This window comes from Rhodnius prolixus, unplaced genomic scaffold (genome assembly GCF_049639745.1).
Source record: "Rhodnius prolixus isolate KJV_2025 unplaced genomic scaffold, Rpr scaffold_3, whole genome shotgun sequence".
NCBI classification, from domain to species: Eukaryota; Metazoa; Arthropoda; class Insecta; order Hemiptera; family Reduviidae; genus Rhodnius; species Rhodnius prolixus.
This window is the reverse complement of record NW_027411603.1, coordinates 42,331,851-42,353,689: the sequence shown is the minus strand read 5'-3', so window position 1 is coordinate 42,353,689 and position 21,839 is coordinate 42,331,851. Positions and strand designations below refer to the sequence as shown.

The 21,839-nt window shown below is 33.2% G+C and overlaps 1 protein-coding gene and 1 long non-coding RNA gene across 6 annotated transcripts in view; one reads left to right on the top strand and one right to left on the bottom strand.

Annotated features, from left to right (window-relative positions):
• The window catches only part of LOC141452857 (FMRFamide receptor-like), a 220,171-nt gene that overhangs the window by 9,627 nt on the left and 188,705 nt on the right, over window positions 1-21,839 (top strand). The gene's annotated exons all lie outside the window — the stretch shown is intronic.
• LOC141452850 (uncharacterized) overlaps window positions 14,234-21,839 on the bottom strand; it is a 39,193-nt gene continuing 31,587 nt past the window's right edge. The window contains exons 4-5 of the long non-coding RNA XR_012457657.1: window positions 16,221-16,435; window positions 14,234-16,141 (exon numbers count right to left, since the gene is read on the bottom strand). This is a non-coding gene — a long non-coding RNA (uncharacterized lncRNA). The remainder of the gene's footprint in view (window positions 16,142-16,220; window positions 16,436-21,839) is intronic.

Sequence of the window (21,839 nt, the reverse complement as noted above, 5' to 3'; positions counted from 1 at the left end):
ATCACCAAGCGCTGAATTTGAACATTAGCATTTATTGAGGTACTCATAAATGGCGGTAATTATGAAGAGGTGGAAATTTTTCTTTTTTGATACAAATATGAATAATTTTACCCTTTTAAATTTTGCACTTCATTAATTAAAACCAATTTTCCACGCTCATTCATCATAAAAGTTTGTGCTTCTCAGTTTTCTGCAAAGAATTTGATTTTCGCCAATGTAGTTCCTGTCATTTACTGTAAGATTAATATTTTTTTTCTGCGTTCGTTTTTTTTTTTTAACGTGATGAAGTCGTGCTTCATCCTCACTAAAACCAGATCTTGGTGCTTAAGTGGCTGCCTCTACGAAGTTGTATGCTAGATTTCCCTATGCTTCAGGGGTCTCAGCTAGTTAAAACTCCTGAGAAATAACGCAAAACATTAGTCAGGTTGCTACAGTTCTTTCCTTTTCCTTTCTAATTAAAAGCTTGAGCTTTTGCAATAAAAGGGAAGTCAAGAGGCAGTCAAAGATAGAAGTTACAGTTCAACATTCTTTTACTCTTCCGAATCTTGGACTTGACTCTTAAACTTGTAATATAAATTCAAGCAGTAAGGTGAGATGTTAAAGAAACGTTGAAGCAAGAGTAAGAAAGGAAAGGTATTGATTATTATGGTGCTGGGTTCGATCCTGGGTCTGGCCTTGTTAGGTTATTTGTTGATCTGCCTCCGACCCCAATCTGGTTAATAGTTTCAAGTAAAGTCTGCCCGGAAAAGGATATTTCACCTAATAAACTAAAATAAGACCAGTCGACTGAAGCTATCCGCGAGGAAATTAAGTTGGTACTCTTCGAATGATTCCAGGGAGCCTTCTAAGAACAAACTTAAAAGGTGTATCTGTATGGGGAAGAGATTAGAATTGTTTTATTTTTGTATTGTCTCGATCTTTGATTCTCTGGTTATCTTAGTTTGTTACTTTTCCATTACTTTTCATTACATTAGTTACTTTTCTTACAAAAGAAAATAAAATAAGATCAGGAGAAGTAGTGCACTGAAGTCACGGGCTTGTGTTGTGAGTGTTGAAAGAGTTCGCTCAACTCAAATAGTTGCACCTCAGCAGGCCAGACTTATATTTTTTTAAAAAAAAAGAAAAAAAAGTGGCAAATCCACTTTAAATATTCAAAAAGTAAGAATTTCGCTTGAAAATTCTATTTAATTTGACCTATTTAAAAATAGTTAAAATCTTAAAATAGAAGATATAATAGAATTACTTTTAATGAGGAAATTACTAATTCCACAGTTTGAAATAACCTGATCTCATTTATCTTGTAAAAATGTTTAGTATAAAGCGCATTGTTTTCCATTAATTTTGTATAAAACAGCAAAAATTGCACAACAAGAGCTCCTAAACTTCAATATCAGGAAATTAGAGTAATTATTTTTTACTTTAAAGTGAAATTAACTCGATTTTGTTTTTTTGAAGCACTCATTTGAGAAAGATTTGTTAGATAATTAAAATACAGTAAAAATAAAAACAAATTGCATCTAATCCTTTGAAGTTCTTCTTTAATTACAGAATAAAAATTCATTATTTCCTTAATTCTTGCGTGCTAACACACAAATACCTCCAGTGTGCACGTTTTCAACACGAACAGGTTTGGCTAGTTTATGTAAAACTATAATGTTCTTTTATTAGTGACTAGGTGCACTAATTAAACTAAACCCACATTGTTAAGGGTCAGAAAGTAATTATGTTAACCAATTTTCACCCCCTTAATGACGTTTTTTTGGGCCCCCTAATTTGATATTTGGTACAGGTTCGGCCAAAGAACCCGACAATAAGTTTTTTTTTTGTCAAACGAACAAAAAACGAACCGAAAAAAAAGAAGGATGAATTCATGGTAAAGAGGAAACCAAGTGGGCAATGTTATGATGATGATAAGAAGGGAGCTGAGAAAGGCTGAGAACCCGAACACCAGCAGACCAGATTTGATGGCTTAGAATCTAGAAATCTGCTTGGGGGTTCTAAAACAAGGGAGAGTGGAAAGATGGAAAATCATCAATTATGTATTAGCTGGTCTTACACGCCAGTGTAACCTGCTATTCAATGTAAGTTGGCTGGAGAGAAACCGAAATCCGAAATTAAAAGGACGGTTGACTGTTGAAGGAATTTATAGGGGAGTGAAGTAGAGATTAAGGGAATTCTTAATTAGAACTATTCCCCACTTCTGTCTCATTTCCTCACGAGAGACTGCAGTCTACAGTGATAAATGCACGATTTGCAAAGTTTAGTGAGTAACTTTCGGATACATATACTTCTGTAAAAAGTTTAAGTTTGTTAGACTTTAATTCAGGCTTTATTCGACCTTATTAATGTGTGTCCCAATTTCTTGATAGTGGGATTGAGACCCATTTATTTTTTTTTTTTAGACGTAAAAAAGTCAACTAAAGTAAGCTATTTGGTTCGTTATAACTAACATTTTGAAACTTTTGTAATAAAGTTTATTAAGAAATAAGTTCTCCTGGAAATTCTGTGTCTATTTCCTCTTCTCATAGCTGGAATTTCACGAATGTATCCTATTTTCGATTTTTTTTAAAAAAAGATTAATTCAGCAAACACCATTTTTTTAGTTCTCTCATTGCGAAAACTTGTTTTTCCAAATGACTCTCTGCGGGGATGCTCGAAAACAAAACATGCTAAACACAGAAAATTATGGGAAGCACATAATAACTCATGTTTCCTAGCTTTATATTCACAGCATGAATTTATGGTTTGAGGGAAATAAATTAAAACAGGTTAACGCAAATTAAAGCGCTTAACAATGTTAATTTTGCTTTTAAATAGCTGAGCGAATTAATTCTGAATTAATGAATTTATATTGATAAGGGATTTATTTGGCAGTCTGCCTTCTTATCTTAGAGGAGCATTTTGGGATTTATAAACATATACAGTTAAAAGCGATTGACTAGACTAGCAGAGGTAAAACGTTTAAATTATGAGATGGTGTTTTAACTTGAAACAAATATGTCCGTTTGAATTTTGAAAAGTTGAAAGTTAGAACTAAAGTACTCTTGAAATGGGAATGACTCTCTAGAATGACAGTAGGTGAGTACGCAGCTTATCCGTTTGGTTGCAACGTAGTTGATGGATTAGGCTCCACCTCCACTGCCTTAAGTTTAATGTTGTAAGAAGTTCTGCATTGCTACTGCATCGAACATGACAATAAAAAATATGATAATGTGGACTAAAAGACGTAAGACGTTTGAAGCTACTGAAGATGCCTAAAAAAATATATATATATATATGTATATACGAGTATATATACTCGTATATATAATAAATCAACTTTTAAAAGAAATGTTTGAAAATAGGTTAGCGAAATACATGAAACAATTTTTGATCCAAATAGAAATATAAACATATATAAACAATTAATGCCAACTTCAGTATAGTTTGGGTGATTGCTCATTACTGAAGGATGCTGGAGCTTCCCTTCCCAGAAAACATCCTTCATTCACACACACACACACACACACACACTGGGAAAAAGAGATCTTTCCTGAAATTGTTAAAACACTTAGTATCTTGCTGTTCTTTCTACCCAGATGATCAAATTGTCTTAAAAATTGGCGTTTATAAGAAAACTCATCGGACACGATTACAATACTTCCACATAAAGACGTAAGGGGGAACTAAAGAAACATATATATTCTCTTTGTAGTAATTAAAAACTTTAATAATGTTAATTTTATGCATGTATTTTAATTGTTTTTGTGTTTACTCGATTCAAGATGCAAACGTTATTTCCAAATGTAAGGGGTGTTGAAAGTTATTTCCTGCAGTTTAAAATAACTTATTCCTGCATTAATAAATTTTGCACTTAATAGAGTGGAGTAGAGTAAAATTAAGTTATCTTCAACAGGTTTAAGTTGGCTCCCACATCTTGTAAAATAACCCCTCACTGAGCACTTTGTTAAGAGATGTTCATTTACTCAAATGTACTCTGCTTAATTTTCTCTTTGAATACATTTCACGTGACAAACTGGATCAGGAATCCGTTCAACAACAACTTTTCACAACAGCAGGGCAAAAAGCTAGCTGGTCTTTTATCAAAACAATGTTTCTTTTCGCAACAATACCCGAATTTAAGAGCTCTGTTGGGAAATTGAAAAAATTTGTAACCCATTTCCTTTTATAACTTCTCATATGCGTAAACTGGATTTCCTGCTATGAAGGCGATTAACTTGACCTGGTCAAGCAGGCCAGGAATAATATCCAAATATATGCCGATATAAAGATAAATAGTCTTATCTCAAACAAGTACAAAGTACTTAGTACAAGTACTTAGCTGAAAAGTGAATTTATTTATCATTGATTTATTTTTCCCACTTTTTCTGCCCTGAGTTCTTACTGTTTTATAGGAATAACCAGCTAAAAGCATTAATATTTGATAATTTTAATGGAATTAATGCTTTAATAATTTTTCATCTGTCTACATCTAGATATAACATGATAGAGAATAATTGTATCTAAGCAGTTTTATTCCTAATGCAATATCTCTTTTCAAACAGAGAAATTATTTACAGTTTTTGGCAGCTAAAAGTAGCTGTGAGACAGCAGAAAAATCTGAATATCCCTTTCTAAAGGGCTATTTTGGTGTAATGAATAAAATATTAGCGAAAAATTAATGTGCTGCTTAAATTGTAAGTTTGAAGGTTTGCCTGGGCGGGTTTAAACTTCTTCAACGACGCACTCCTTTTTAGCTATGGAATTTCGCTACTCCGATAAAAACTTTCAGCTTTTGTTTGGCATCCTTTTCATGACAGTTAACTTTATTGAAGGATTCTGGCCAAAAGTCTTTTTATAATAAAGCAGATATTGCAGCCAACTAACCTTTTGTTAATATCAAACTTTTACAAAAAAAATTAAGAAGAGTTTTAAGAAAAAGCTAAATAAATAATTATTTTGTGTTTTTTTTTAAACTTATACTTTTTCTTTGAATGGCAATCAATAATTTTCTTCGCTACAGACAATAGTCTGTATTTATTATTGTTTTGAGATTTTAGCAGTGTGATAGCGACAAGGATGAATGTTTTTTTTTTTTTTTTTTACACAAATTTCTTTAAATTCACACTCTGTGGATAAAGCCAGTAATATTGGCTGGATTCCAGCCGACTTGCAGGAGACATCGGAAATGTACAAATACAACAGTGTTTTTCTAAACTCACTCAGGGCATAGAGAGTATACAGATTAAATTGACATCACTTAACAACTCATTTACTTAAAATATAAAAATAAATAAATATTTTAGATAAAAATAAGAGCCGCTTTTAAGAAATTACAAATTTTGTGTGCAACCTTGGACTCTATTATAGTTACAGCTACAGCAAATGTAATAATAGGAATCACAAGTACTTATAGACTATTAAGATCCAGTTAGTATTTTTAAAAAAGACCACCCTACCTGCGTCTTCGTGATGATCGTACACATGATATTCGTTCTTCGCTCTCTAGAAGCTCATATTCTAGATGTATATTATGAATATCATATCTTTCTTTCACCAGATAAGAGGGACTGCAATCCTGTCTAATTGTCAATATTGAGTTTTCGCGGAAATATCCATAGCGTCAAGGCATTCCAGAAAGCTCTTCTGTATGCCCAAGACTAGCCTGAGGGTTGGGAATAAAATGGAAAGCTGCAAGTAAGCATTAAACCTGCCGTTTGGTCTCTAAGCTCCTCAGTTAGTTTGTAGGGCAACTGAGGCTTTCTCATCGGTCTTCTACAGTTGTGAAGAACTGCTTGGTTGTTACACCTTCCCTAGTACTGGTCCTCTGTGATTCAAGTGTTGGTAGAACGATTTCAGTTAGGAGGTTGGTATTTTATCCTGTCTAAAGGACAATACAAAAGGATGCTCCTTTTGCCCGGCCACTTCATTCCCAACAAGGTTATTATGTAGCCAACAAGTTTTGGCTATTTGTAAAACTAGCTTTAATTTTACCTAACTTTACTTGGAATTCATTTTTTAATTTGATTAAATTGTATTTAATTTAAGAAGTAACAAGTTTCATATTTCCTTGAACATTGTAAAATAATTAACTATACTAAACTGTATCTATTTGCATATATTTAAATATTAAATAGCTTTTTAAAATAAATTAAAAATCATTAGTTTAGATTTTATTAAGTTAAAATAACGTTTCTTATTTTTATGAGAAAATTTTTACTTCTATTTTGTTTCTTTTTGGTAAATGTATAACTCATTGTAGAACATTAATCTTTTTGTAAAAATAAAATTACAGAATTCTGATTGAAAATATGAGAAGCGCACAAGCTGTGTAAATTTCGCGTCCAAAACTCCGGAGAGCAAAATAAAGTTAGTATTTTTTAGTCGAAATTGATTATTGCTCTTTCTTGAACTCGATTCATTGGAATATAATCAATAGAAGTCTACGTATTAGCTAGTTTCAGGAAATTTTAGTAGTAATTTGGTTTTCAGAGACCAAAAAAGCGCCATGGTTGTACTGAGACCCAAAACCCCCACTAAGAAAGCCTTAAAAAACCAGTGGTAGTTCAAATATTTGACGATTGATTTAAAAGATTTCTTGGATAAGGGAACTTTAAAATTATGATCAGGGAATTTGTATCGAAATAGATAATCCAACAAAAATGGGTTCTCACAGCGGTCTCTTATGAATAAATGTTGCCTTATCTCGACGGAAATACAATATTTTACAGTCTTGAAAATATTTGTATATTAAAGAAAAACTAGATTTAATAAGCGCCACTAAAAATCCATAAATTGTAATCAACAAGAAAGTAAAATAAATTGTAGAAAAAAGTTTTTTTTTTTTCTACAATTTATTTTTCATATAAATTAGAGCAAAGACAAATAAATAATAATAAATGAAGTTTGATACTTACATTCTGCGGTAGTTCAGTATTAAATACTGCGATACTAGCTGGTTAGTTCGCTAATAGATTGAAGTACTATTAGTTGGCTAGTTGACTGAAGCACCTTTAGTAGGCTAGTTGACTGAAGCACCATTAATTGAAATAGTTCCTCTTATTAATTATACACCAATTTAAATAGTTTTACTTTTTTATTTTCTTAGCTTAAAGTTTTCAAGTAAAATATTTAATTTTATTTCATAGAAACAGCAAATTTGAGCAGTTACCTTACAAACCGAGCGATGACGGTAAACAAAATAGTGGTAATAGTAACCGTTGTTTAAGTGGAGATAAAATTCCTAGGGAACGGCTTTGTACAAAACGTTCGTTGAGAACTGGAGTGCAGGATTAAATTGAAGTAATAGTACATAATTTTAGAAATAATTTTAAGAGAAAGAGGCTATTGGAAACGCCAGCCTCTAGCATCAATCAGGTCTTGAACTACTGGAGAAGAATCGAGCAGAAAGCCGCTTCTAGTCTATAACTTGTAAAGATGTTATGTGCAAACGGGGAAAAGAAGACAGGCATCAAGCGGAATTTCCTGTTTTTACTCTGAATTCCTAACTTTTCCTGCGTCCAGAGTATTAAATTATTTTAATAACAGTAAAGAATTGATATCATTTCATTGTTTTTGAAAGAATAACATGGTTCCATTTATGAGCACAGTTTAAAATTTGCATAGAAATTGAGTGTCCATTTTTTGACGAATGTATAATTTACAGGTATAATAATACATTATTAAAATATAGATAAACACGTGAAAATAAACCTTCTGTGAAGAAATAATTAATGTTTTGAAGTTCTCAAGTCTGTAATTATAACAAAAAGGTATGCACCAATTAATTCAATTCATTAAAGTATTTTTTTCGTGTAATATAATTAAAATATTGAATGTATTTTGTCTGTAATGTGCTAAAAGTAGAAGCAAAAAGATGAACTTTTTGCAGAGACATTTCATTGGGACGAAAGTATGATCTGTTAACTGATTCTAAACGCTCACTTGTCATCTAGCGTACTTTATACAGCCAGTGGCTTTCCAGTTTTGTGGCCATTACTATTTAATCTTCGTTGTAGGTATTGAATGTTCTCAGAAAATTAGCGGTTCGGCCGAAAGCTGAAGCCCATTTATCCTAAAATGTTCAGTACTTTACTATTAACATTTCTCCTAATAAACCAAAAAACAGCTACACTTAGAATTCGAATTGAAGATCCCCCATTTACGAATCCATGCTTCATAACCACTGCATCATCACCCGCTCCATCGCGTATTAAATGTTAATAAAGATTAAATCTGTATTCAAAATTCCACATGGCCGGCCATGTGTGTCACTTTTTTGATTCAATTTTTTTAGTACTTTTTTTAATTGCTCCTTTAAAATGTTTCAGGGAAAAGTAATTAAGTAAATTACGGTAAGAGAACTTCGTGTGAATGTTCACACCAAATTTGAAGATCACATAGTGAGTAAAAAGCAACTAGCAGGAAACTAGTAACTAAACTTACTAGTAAGCCACCATCCAAAACATTAAAATAAGTTTAGTAACAGTCTCCGTAGTACCAACCAACTTCACAATGCAGTATCTAGCGCTAACAGATAAATAACCAAACAAGCAGCCAGCTGTCCTTTCGCTTCCAACAACTGGTGCGGCAGAGTACTTCGCTTTGTTTTTAAACTAAAAGTAGATACTTGATTCTTCCTCAACACCAGAACTATTGTTTGGATGGGTTCTCGTAAACTTCTGGCTATGAGAAAGCAACAGGAGATGTTTACTCTCTTTGCCAGAATATTTGAATATTTTAAAAATTCTTTCAGTATTGAATAAAGAGAAAGTTATAAAATGGTATTTAAATGAGAGCGATTAAATACAGACGAAAAATATCTGGGTTGGCAACTCACATGACTTTATTAGTAGCAGTAGTAGTAAAGTAAAGTAATCGCCTATTTTTCAGGCAGTGCTTAACATCCAACTACCAATTAGGTGTCGTGGACGGAGGCGACTAGCAAACACATTTTACTGTAAATTTCTTTTATTAAACATTAAATAAAATCCAAGGCCTAAAACCAGGAATCTAACCCAGTACCACAATACATTTTAGCTTCGCAGGTCTCGCCTCTAACTGCTCGGCTACCGTGGCGCCCACATGATTTTATTAATTATCTTTATTAATTATCTATTAATTAATTAATTATCTATTTATTATCACTCATACGATAGAGATACATTTGGGAAATGGAAGGAGAAATACAAGGGAAAACACGGAATTAGCATCCAGTTCGTCTATATTTCTACTATTTCAGTCTTTGTCACCTGCTTCTATGGCCAGGGCTGGAATAAACTTAAAGGGTAGCCTTCATTTGGGAAATGGAAGGTAAAATACAAGGGAAAACACGGAATTAGCATCCAGTTCGTCTAGATTTCTACTATTTCAGTCTTTGTCACCTGCTTCTATGGCCAGGGCTGGAATAAACTTAAAGGGTAGCCTTCATTTGGGAAATGGAAGGTAAAATACAAGGGAAAACACGGAATTAGCATCCAGTTCGTCTAGATTTCTACTATTTCAGTCTTTGTCTCCTGCTTCTATGGCCAGGGCTGGAATAAACTTAAAGGGTAGCCTTCATTTGGATAATGAAAGGTAAAATCCAAGGAAAACACGGAATTAGCATCCAGTTCGTCTAGATTTCTACTATTTCAGTCTTTGTCACCTGCTTCTATGGCCAGGGCTGGAATAAACTTAAAGGGTAGCCTTCATTTGGGAAATGGAAGGTAAAATACAAGGGAAAACACGGAATTAGCATCCAGTTCGTCTAGATTTCTACTATTTCCGTCTTTGTCACCTGCTTCTATGGCCAGGGCTGGAATAGCCTTCATTTGGATAATGAAAGGTAAAATACAAGGGAAAACACGGAATTAGCATCCAGTTCGTCTAGATTTCTACTTTTTCAGTCTTTGTCACCTGCTTTTACGGCCAGAGCTGGAATAAACTTAAAGGGTAGCTTTCATTTGGATAATGAAAGGTAAAATGCAAGGGAAAAACACGGAATTATCATCCAGTTCGTCTAGATTTCTACTTTTTCAGTCTTTGTCACCTGCTTTTACGGCCAGAGCTAGAATAAACTTAAAGGGTAGCCTTCATTTGGAAAATGAAAGGTAAAATACAAGGGAAAAACACGGAATTACCATCCAGTTAGTCTAGATTTCTACTTTTTCAGTCTTTGTCACCTGCTTTTACGGCCAGAGCTAGAATAAACTTAAAGGGTAGCCTTCATTTGGATAATGAAAGGTAAAATACAAGGGAAAAACACGGAATTAGCATCCAGTTCGTCTAGATTTCTACTATTTCAGTCTTTGTCTCCTGCTTCTATGGCCAGGGCTGGAATAAACTTAAAGGGTAGCCTTCATTTGGATAATGAAAGGTAAAATCCAAGGAAAACACGGAATTAGCATCCAGTTCGTCTAGATTTCTACTATTTCAGTCTTTGTCACCTGCTTCTATGGCCAGGGCTGGAATAAACTTAAAGGGTAGCCTTCATTTGGATAATGAAAGGTAAAAACACGGAATTACCATCCAGTTCGTCTAGATTTCTACTTTTTCAGTCTTTGTCACCTGCTTTTACGGCCAGAGCTAGAATAAACTTAAAGGGTAGCCTTCATTTGGAAAATGAAAGGTAAAATACAAGGGAAAAATTCCGAATTGGCTTCCCGTTCGTCTAGATTTCTACTTTTTCAGACTCTGTCACCTGCTTTTACGGCCAGAGCTAGAATAAACTTAAAGGGTAGCCTTCATTTGGATAATGAAAGGTAAAATACAAGGGAAAAACACGGAATTACCATCCAGTTCGTCTAGATTTCTACTTTTTCAGTCTTTGTCACCTGCTTTTACGGCCAGAGCTAGAATAAACTTAAAGGGTAGCCTTCATTTGGAAAATGAAAGGTAAAATACAAGGGAAAAATTCCGAATTGGCTTCCCGTTCGTCTAGATTTCTACTTTTTCAGACTCTGTCACCTGCTTTTATGGCCAGGGCTAAAATATACATAAAAGGTAGCCTTTATTTGGGAAATGGAAGGTAAAATACAAGGGAAAATCATCGAATTGGCTTCTAGTTCGTCTAGATTTCTAAAGCATTCTGGGTTGTGATGTTATGGATCATAACTATCTAATCAAATTTGTAAATGTGTTATGGTCCGCGTGAATCTTGCCTATTGCACCAAATAGCCCGTATTTAATTGAGTTTGACAAGACTCCTCTGACGGTCTTTGGCCCTATAGCCAGTCTTTATAAGTTTATCTTTCTTTGTAAAAAGTTCTAGTTTCAGTTTGTATATAAAATAAAGACAATAATAATAATAATTAATTGAGTTTGACACCCCTGCTTTAGACCATCGGTATTATGTGCCACTTATGTAGTCATTTTGGTAACCAAGAAAAAGGAGCATGAAAATCTATGTTTGACTTAGCTTTACATTAGATGAATTTAGTAATTCTAAAAGACGTAATAACTTTATAACTTCAACTAAAAGTTCGTTAAGTATTCAATTTCATGCCTTAGGTCAGAATTCGGAATACGCTATTGTTTTTAGCTAGAGAAAACCACTCCGTTAATGGATTTGTTAAACAATACATTGTAAATTTAACGGGAGAATAAGTCTTCCTCATATCAGTTTACTGCAGCAGCAGACTAGTGATTGAAACAGTTAAAAAGAAATATGAAGTAAGGCAATGCTGGGTGCTCAATTTGTCTGAATTCTTTCTGTTAAGTGTGTTTGCCACTATCTCCCTTGACTAAGGTTTCTTCCTTTGGGAACGTGAGTAGACGGTTATATGAAGTTAAAGGCGTACGGATATTGTTGAGATCATAGCGGGATATCTGAAATTGACTCTGGCAGTTTATAAAAGAAATTCAATTTAACGTATTTATTATTCGATAACAATAGCCTCAGGTTTTTCTGCAGAATAACAGATTGCCTAAGAGGGTATTAAACTATTTTAAATACAACAGGATTGCGGAAGTGTCTATGGAGCTCTTGGTCCGTGGAAGGGCGCAAAACGCGAGAAGAAATTGGTACTAAAATAAAAAAAATCCCTATTTATAAAACAAAACCATTTATAATAAGTCAATATTTAATAGCAGAAAACATAACTTTGCTTTTTAAAACCTTTATCCATTAAACAATTGTCAACGGCGTCCTTCAAGTTTCAAGTTATTGTGGAAGTGGTAACCGATAGAATCAATCGTTCAGTTCACCGGCTAAGTTTTCCAATAGAGTATTTAGAAAACATTTGTTCCGGAACAAATCTTCCATCTTCCCAGAAATCTTAAAAATATTGCAAGTACTATGAATAGACGAAAAAGATTAAAAAAAACAATAAAAATGATAAAATCTGCTATATTTAGTTAACTTTTGAGCTAAGTTTAAAAGTTGTAGTAATATATTGTAGGAAGTTTAAAAATTCACATTTTGGACAGCTTATCAATTATAACATTAAGTTAATTTCTGGTTTTTGAAGTTCACTCAATGGTCTTAAAATTCGGAGGACCATGGTCCGAGACCACCTTGTGGTCTTAAGATTTTTTTGTTTCTAGAAACCTCTACAATTCACTGTCAGTGATGAACCATCTTCTCATCTACAAGAGTATTCGGCAATCAGCCCTCCGAGGTATCCAGGCACCAATGACTCCAGGTTGTAAAATAGTAAATAACAGGGACAGTCTTAAGGAGACACGAACAGCAGCAGAAGATATTTACTTATAAACAGATTCGGTACTCTTCCAGCAAGCGATTACCACTTCATGAGTAATATCGCATCGCTTAACGCACGACCATTGTTTATCCTTACTTCTGAAACTTTATCATTTTTACTTTAACTACCCCTTTCATATTTATCATATCACAAAATTTAAATTCTCATTCGCGTTAGCTACAGAATTGTGGTCCTAACTTCCAACCTTTTGGCTGGACTGTGTTAGACTTGCTGTTTAAAGAATCTCTAATTGAACAGTGCCACTTTAAAACTTGAATATTATTTATCCTCCTTGCTAACTTCCTCACACGCTGATGGATATATGCATAATAATGTTATTGTTACAAGGTTTAACCTTTAAAATATTGTAATTTTTTGTCTTGTCAGTTTTAATTTTTAGTAATTGTTTTGTTTTATAATGTTAGTTTTAGAATACTTAATTGATCGCCATAATTTGGGGGAATTAAATCTCATTTCTTAGGAAGCACTAATTTTGATGTAAATCAAGGTGCGTTAACATCTGGAGTCTTCTCAGTGCTTTGTCAATCTTCAAATAGGGTATTCTTTTTAAAGAAGCCAAAACTTGACAGTGAAGTAAAGAGAAAACTTTGCTACACTCCTGTACTCGAAATTAGATCCTCCTTAAAAGACCCAAGCACTATCATATTATTTTTGTATTATTAGTATTTTCATTCTGACTATGTAATTGTATTGAAATTATTAATAGGTTGGTTGGCGTAGGCCCACAATATACAAGGGCGTTTCCAGATCATTTACTGTCTCCTTTCTTTCTTTATCATAAGTATGGGTCCCCAGATAAATATGTGAGTATAGAACATAAGCGATTTCTGATACATCCATGGCTCGGTCCATTTCTTAAGAAGATGAGGCATACTATATTTCCTCTCCAATACGAGGAAGCTTAAAGAGGAATATGTATTCTTAAGCTAGAAGGTCATGTTTGGTGGAGTTGTACCACCTCTCCCAAGCGGTCTTCTGAACATCATGCAAATAATTTAAAGCTAGTTGACTCCTTTGGACTGTATTCATTACCAGTGTGGCAACCAATGAAATCTTAAAGAGGCTGTTGACTGAGCGACTTTTATGAGCCAGTGAGTTGGTCGGACATGGCATACATGGCATGAATGTATGAATGTACGAGGGTCGTTTGAAAAGTCCGTGCAAAAATAAAAACTACTTAATTTTTTGGGGTAAATTTTTTTTATTTTTCAACATAGTCTCCTTTTAGGCTTATACACTTCGTCCAACGCTGCTCTAGTTTGTTGATCCCTTCCGAATAATAGGATTTGTCCAAGTCTGAAAAATAGCCATTCGTTTCTGCAATCACCTCTTCGTTTGAATAAAATCTTTTTCCCGCCAGCCATTTCTTCAAATTGGGGAACAAATAGTAGTCCGAGGGAGCCAAGTCTGGAGAATAGGGGGTATGTGAAACGAGTTGGAACCCTATTTCCATTAATTTTGCGACCACAACTGCTGAGGTGTGAGCTGGTGCGTTGTCGTGATGGAAAAGGACTTTTTTGTGGGCCAATCGTGGGCGTTTTTCTTGCAGCTCGGTTTTCAAACGGTCCAATAACGATGAATAATATGCACCTGTAATAGTTTTACCCTTTTCCAGATAGTCGATGAGGATTATTCCTTGCGAATCCCAAAAGACAGTCGCCATAATCTTTCCGGCCGAAGGAACGGTCTTCGCCTTTTTTGGCGCAGATTCCCCCTTGGTAACCCATTGTTTAGATTGTTCTTTGGTCTCAGGAGTGTAGTGATGTATCCATGTTTCATCCACAGTGACTCGTAAGAGTTCAGAACTGGATGGAGTTGCACTAGTTCAAGCAAACTGGTAGAAGCAACTTAGCAGGCCAGCACTCAATAATTGGGTTGTTAGACCAATACATGTAGGTCATCATGTACTTCGGAAAAGATTTGAAAGACATCTAAGCATTCCATATCTTTGGGCAGGCATAAAATCATTTTTTTAAAAAAAAAAAAGTTGCTAATAGGCTGTGGAAACTAATAAATCTAACCAATAAATGATGAACTATAAGGAATGATGAAATATACCTCGTCATTTATTTTGAGCGTTTTTGAAGTGCTCTCAGAAATTATTTATTTAAAGCTTCATAATTCATGATTAAATTTTGATTCCATTGAGTTACATTCAAGACTTTTTTCAAGAATGACACTAACTTATGAACAGAATAAAATAACAAATTGTTTTTCCTTACTAATACCAAACAGATTAGAATAGTGCCCTTTCTAAGGTTTGAAGAAATATTGAAACATGTACAAGAGAGAGAAAAAAAAACTTTTTGACCAAAGATTTTATTAAAAACTTATTGCCAACTTTTGACACTTCCTGCTTGGACTGCTAATATGTCTCTCAGGCTTTTGATTTATTAGAATGCTATCTTCTTGACATTTAGACCCTTTCTGACTACTTGTTAAACTAAGATGTTTTTACAAAACACTATTTTAAAAAACAGAAAACCATTGAAACTTATTACAGATATTCGTATCGTAATACATCATTGAGATATTTTTTCTTAAATTAATTGTGTGATTTGTAATAAAAAAAAAAGTGACTTAATTCAAGTTAACTTTAAAAATAAATAAATCAATCAATAAAATTAAAAAATACATAAATAAAATAAAGTAAAAAAAGGCAACATTTCTTTACAATACTTATAAACATTATAGAGATTTAATACTGTAGAATTTGACTCAATTTTTACAAAATATTAATAAATCTATAATTAAATGTGATGTATTTAATTTTTGCAGTTATTTACTTTGTGAAAGGTAAACTTTCGAAACAGTGATGCCCATGAAACTAAGGGCAAACTATAGCTAGTTACAAAGTTTACTTTAGCAGAGATTAGTAGAGTTATCAAGTAAGTAACGAAGCCAGAACTTCTATCCAAATTTACACATCAATAACAATCGTTAAACTGGCTGAGATTATGTAAATAATTATCTTCACTATTAAGTTTGTTTATTTAGAATTTAGTGGCCCATTTAATTGTGTGACGTGAATGAAAAGGGATCTAGTAAGGGCACAAGTATTTATAATTACATCCTTTATTAATAAGTGACCTTTAATCTAAATTAAAACTTAGTAAGGATCTTAAAGGAATTACGAGGAAATGAATTCATTTAGCATGAAGATTTTACTATAATGCCTAAATTATTGTAACGAGTCTTATACTGTTGACCGGGTTTACAATGAGTCCTGCGATTTTTCCCACTTAATTACGCTGAAGTTAGTACGAACTCATCTGATATTTTTGTCTGATCTTAAGGGCTTAATTTTAAGACAAATGCTGAGGTCTCTAGTTGCCATTAGATTTTTCTCTAATGCTACTGTCAGAGGGAAGCGTTGATTGTGAAGAAAGAACACTGCCCAGAGGACGACAGAGCATTGAGAAGATGCCAAGCACGAACGCCCTCAAATGTTGATGTGCCTTAAAATAAAAAGAAAGAAAAAAAACTTTAAAATTTATCCGTTAATATATTTTTGGGACAAATACATAGCACACTTACTCATAAAGTACTTGTCCGCTTGTTCAGGGAACTTTCCAACTCCTCTGAGGGTAACTTCACTTTGACTAACTTATAAACTGATCCACTGCATGCTTTCATGCTTAAGGCTTGCAAACTTGAAGACGATGTGGGTTACTCATAGTTTTTAGCGGTCCACCCTCCCATTGAAGTGCCGTCTAAATTGTTTCCTTTATTTTCAAGCTCTGTAAAGTAAACTTAAAGAAATTGGGAATTAAAATTTAGCAATAAGAAATTTTTTGTAGAATTCCTGTAAGGCATGTCGTGATATAAGAACTTATCTACTCACTGAAACAATCAATAATCAAAGGAGTTATCACAATGATGGAAAATTCAATCACTAAGTTGCAAACAATGTTTGCTTTGTTAGTGATCTCAGCAAGTGAAAGGTAAGTTCTACAGCTGCAAATATCTGATTCAATTTGGTTATCAATTAAGATTGATATCAGCAAATGTTGTCATTAATAATAAATTTATAAACACGGAGTATTACTATTCAGTTTTTAGAATATAAAACTAGAACTACGAGTGTTGGTTTCATGTATTGAAAGCAGAAATAATAATAAATGAAATTTACGTGCTCAGCTGCATATATATTGAACATTCTTGCCAGAGATGTGTGGGTAAATAACGCCAATTTAAATAAATTGTATCCTTTGCGCTTGTAGAATACCACGAATTCTCCATTCAAGTTATTTATCACAAGTAACTTTTATTGTATCCACTCCACATACTTCTCATTCACAGTTCTCCTTTCAGCTTTTTTACTGGAACTCACGCCCATTTTAGTTGGGTTCGTTCTCTGGTTTCTCGTTGATTGATTCGGAAACTTTTTTATTTATTATTATTCATTTTTTTTTTTTTAATACTTTGTTGTAGGAGAATTGAACAAGTCAAATCGTTGAATAATGATCTTAAATATTCATGCTCTGAAATCTCAGGACCTTTATCATACTTGAAAGTATTATTTAAATGAGAACATGAGAATGATTTCTCAAAAATTTGAGTGCGTAAGAAAGAAAAAGAAGAAAATGGTTTCTTTATGAGGTACTGTTGTCTGAGGGAGGAGGCAGGAATAAGCTGGATCTAGAAGGAGATGACGTCTGCAGATTTTCTGAAGTATTTGTTTGTTTTTCCACTTAAAACTCAATTTAGAAAATTCAAACGAAAATATAGGCTCTCATGAACTGAGGGGGAAAAAAATCTTTGATCAAATATCAAATAAATGAAAATGTATAAAATATAAAACTAATTCCAAAAATTTACTTAGGGTCAGTACACCGAGTGGCTAGTAATGTGGGCGATAACCTTTTACCCTAATTGTATATGTAAGTGTATATTTTATAAAAATTATTGATCTGCAAGTGCTTTTTATCATTCCAATTACTCTCAGTCCTTCCGGAGATTTCCTTGCTTTTCTTTCTGCCTTTACACAAAGAGAAAACATATTTTAATAATATTATAAACTATTATTTGGAATAGCAGCAAATAAAAATAATCTAAATGTATATTATATCTGAACGTATAAAATATGATGCATTGCTTTGGTATTCTAAATGCTGCAATTATTCAATACTATAAATTTTCAGATGACCGTTAAGCTGCTGAACACGTTTAGGCCAATAATCAATTTCGATTGATCAGTTTTGAGTTAATGATGCCCCCCAAAAATAAAACTGCAACTTAAATTATTTACCACTAAATGTAAAAGAAAAGGATTCTGGCCACTTATGAAATCTTTGCTACTCGTTCAAAGAGAGATATACATGAACGAAGGATTGAAAATTGAGCATCTTTTGGTAAATTGAAAGCTCTCCTTTCTTACAAGTTCAAGGAGCCGGCCTAACAAGTATCAATTGATTAGGGATACTGGATGCACCTTATGTTCTAATGTAATCGACAGGAGAGAGCTGGGATAGACCAAGATTAACCCAAATCTTACCCAGCCAACAAACGATTGTTTGTAGAAAGAAGCTTTGAAAGGTATCATCGAATAATATTATCTTTGAAAAAATAGATTCATGTTATTCATATTTTATACAAACATTTATACAAACAAACACTGACTTAAACACATACATCATATTCATGTCACAACATTACACTAAACTGTCTGACCATAAAGGGAAAAAAAGGAAAGAGGATGTGGGCAGAAATACATACAATAACTTATGCAATCTATTCCACAGTATCTTGTATGTATAAAACACTTTGTATGCACTCTTCTTGTAAAAAATGTATTCAAACGACCTAGATAATGTTTGATAGTACGAAATAATATGTTCGCTTAAAGTTTATTTCCCGCATATCATTTATTTTGTTGAATATACAAAAATCTTAAAGGAGCAAAAAATAATAATCATACTTCCGCACCACGAAGAGTGTTGAAGCTATTTCGCGTCAACATTTGTTTTTTTAGCTGTAAAATACATTCAGCAATCTTAAGTTTTCATTTGAACGATTTTTAGATACACATCTGATCATTCCTATAGTAGCATAAAAAATGAGCGTTGATTTTTAGAATTGGGAGAGAATTGCCCACAAAATATTACGATCAAATTGTAGATCTCTGCCATGTTGTCAGAGGTACCACTGTCAAAAGCGGCTGCGTTGTTTATGATCACGTTTAAGAAGCGATTGCAAAGGGGAGCCATGGAGAGAATTCCTCGTTATAAGATTTCTATGCACAGTGCTTGTAAGAAACTTATTTAAGATTGAATCTTAAATGAAAACCATTTTGATTTGCTTTTTGGAAATAAAAAAGTTCTTGTTACGAATTGCGATTTACTTTCTTCTCTCCACAAAAATGTTAATTCAACCCACGTTTTCTATTCATAATATTATCATTTTCAAACTCTACTAATAAATTATTTTCATATCTGGATATACCAATCTAAAGTCTACAGTTTTTGTAAAATTTGACCAGCGTAGCTTTTTTTTTTTAATCAGTGAATGAACAAAAATTTTCACTATTTCAATATTTGAAATTCCTAACCTAATGCTCTTTTAAATGGTGCAATCAGATTTTTGGTAACCGTTGACAACAATATTGTCTTCTCCATGACAGAGAAGTGATGCAAGTTCCAGGCTTTTGGTGTAGAGTGGCGCGATATGTCGGTCTTAAGAGCGATCAAGATGATTGATGTCTGAGATAGAGATCTTCTCAAACGGTCTTTTCAGAGACGATCTTGGCTTCAGCGCAGAGGATCGGCCTCAATGAATAGGCATAATCTTTACGATACTGATTGGCACAATAGGCATGGGTCAAAGTTTCCAAGGAATGTTAGTTCTTCAGTAGAAAAAGTCCGCCCAATTTATTTTGGCAAGGCAGACAATCTTGGCATTAGCCCGGCGGCTGTCCCACCTCTCTAAGCAGTATAAGAGAAAATTCGATGTTGAAATAATAACCACAAAGCGATTTTAAGATCTCTATTAGAAAATTTTGAATGAAAATAAATCATTTAAACCAAATAGAATATTTGTTTTTACATTGTGTCATCTTAAATTCTAATTATTATATCTGCATACAACTCTATAAATATTCATTAGAAATGGAAAGGATTAAGTTGTTTCCGGTCACAATTTCAATGCCAAATTGGCTGAAAATACTCGCTCCATTAGCCTCTTTTACCTTTTGAGAACAACCTTGAATTTTCAAAAATTTATGCACATAAATTAATTAGAAATATTCTCATAAAAACCAGAGAATGAATAACTTTGTAAATGCATATTTTTTATTTTATTTCACAATATATTTATTTCTTAATGAAATTCTAAGAAACTGTTAAATATGTGTTTTTTTTAAATGAAAAACTTCAACAATACAGTCCGTGGAACTTTATTAACATCTATATGAACTTTATTTAGATCTATATGAAACTGAAGTTATTCTAAAATGCAGCAATCTTAAAAAAGAAGTATTAGTCGAGTACTTTTATTTTACAAACTTTTTTCTAATGACCATGAATACAAGCTGGTCCCATCTCTTATAAAATGAAGAGCCAACTTACTGTAAATTGTAAGAGGAAGTGGTGGTAATATGGAAACCTTCTTTGTTTTTGACTTACCTATGCTAGACATTCCAAAAAATTGTATTGCTTTCTCTGGTAATTATTAGTTCACTCTGTTATTAATTTAATGGGGTTTAATAAGAAAATATTAACACAGAACACGTGTATTAGAGATGAGCAGAAGAACACACATAGCAAACGCATACAAGAACAATAAGACCGCCAACAACAGCCAACATAACAACAATATTTTTCTTAACACCCTCTCTCAATGAGATGTAGTTACTTAATGACTACAATAAGAAACATCGAATTGAATACTAATAATACAACATCCACATAAACTAAAATAATTAACAAGATATTAAATGTTAAAAAAATCAATTAGTGAGCAGAGAGTTTCTAAGAGTTTCAAATTTTTCGGCTCCTAGAGCTTTGGTAAATAGATCAGCTATATTTTCTTTTGAACAAACATAGTCAATTTTAATAACATTATTTAGGCACAGATGTTTGATGAAATGAAATTTTATTTCTATGTGTTTGCCACGTTTGGTATTTGAAAATGTATTTGCTAAAGATATCGCACTAGCGTTATCTATTTTAAGAACTGCTTTCATTTCATCAGGCTCTTGTCCTTTCTCATTAAACACATCTTTAACAGATTTTAACACTTTTTCACATATCACCTCACTGCTTGCTCTTTTCACTTGACTCAAATCACTTAACACACCACGAAGATTCACTAACTCTTGAGCAGCGAACCCTGCCGCGATGTATTCAGCCTCCATTGTTGAATGAGCAACACATCTCTGCTTCTTTGAGTACCATGCGATAGGGTTTCCAGCATGAAAGCATATGAATCCACTGACACTTCTTCTAGAGTCATTTTGATCAGCTCCCCAATCAGCATCACTCATACCTTCTAAGCCTCCTGTATTTTTAGAAATAAGGAGCCTTAGATCTTTTGTACAACTTAAGTAACGTAGAATTCTTAGGCCAGCTTTCCATGTCTGACTGGTTGGCTTGTCGAGATATCTACTCAAATATGATACAGAGAAAGTAATATCTGGTCTTGTTGTTATAGAGATGTACATTAGACTACATATCAGTCTCCTATATGGCACATCATTTATAATATCCAAGCTTTCATCTGCCTTGAACTTAGCCTCCATAGGTGTTGAGATTGTCCTACACACCTCCATGCCAAACTCTTTTGTCAAACGATCTATCATTTTAGTTTGAGACAAGTGTAAACCATTTCTAACATGATTAATTTCCATTCCTAAAAACGATTTAGGACAACCTAAGTTTTTTGTATTAAAATTCTTCTGTAGATCTTTCAATAATGAATTCACATTCTCCTCCGTCCCAGCCAGTATCGCATCATCAACGAAAAGAACTAAGTATATATTATCTTTATAGTAAAGACAATAATCATAATCAGATCGTGTAAATCCAAGATTTTTCATTACGGATGAAAATTTATTGTTCCAACATTTTGGAGCGGAGCGGAGACCATATAGAGATCTATTAAGAATGAGAGTATTTTCTTGACATTTTAAACCTTTAGGTGTTTTAATATAGACCTCTG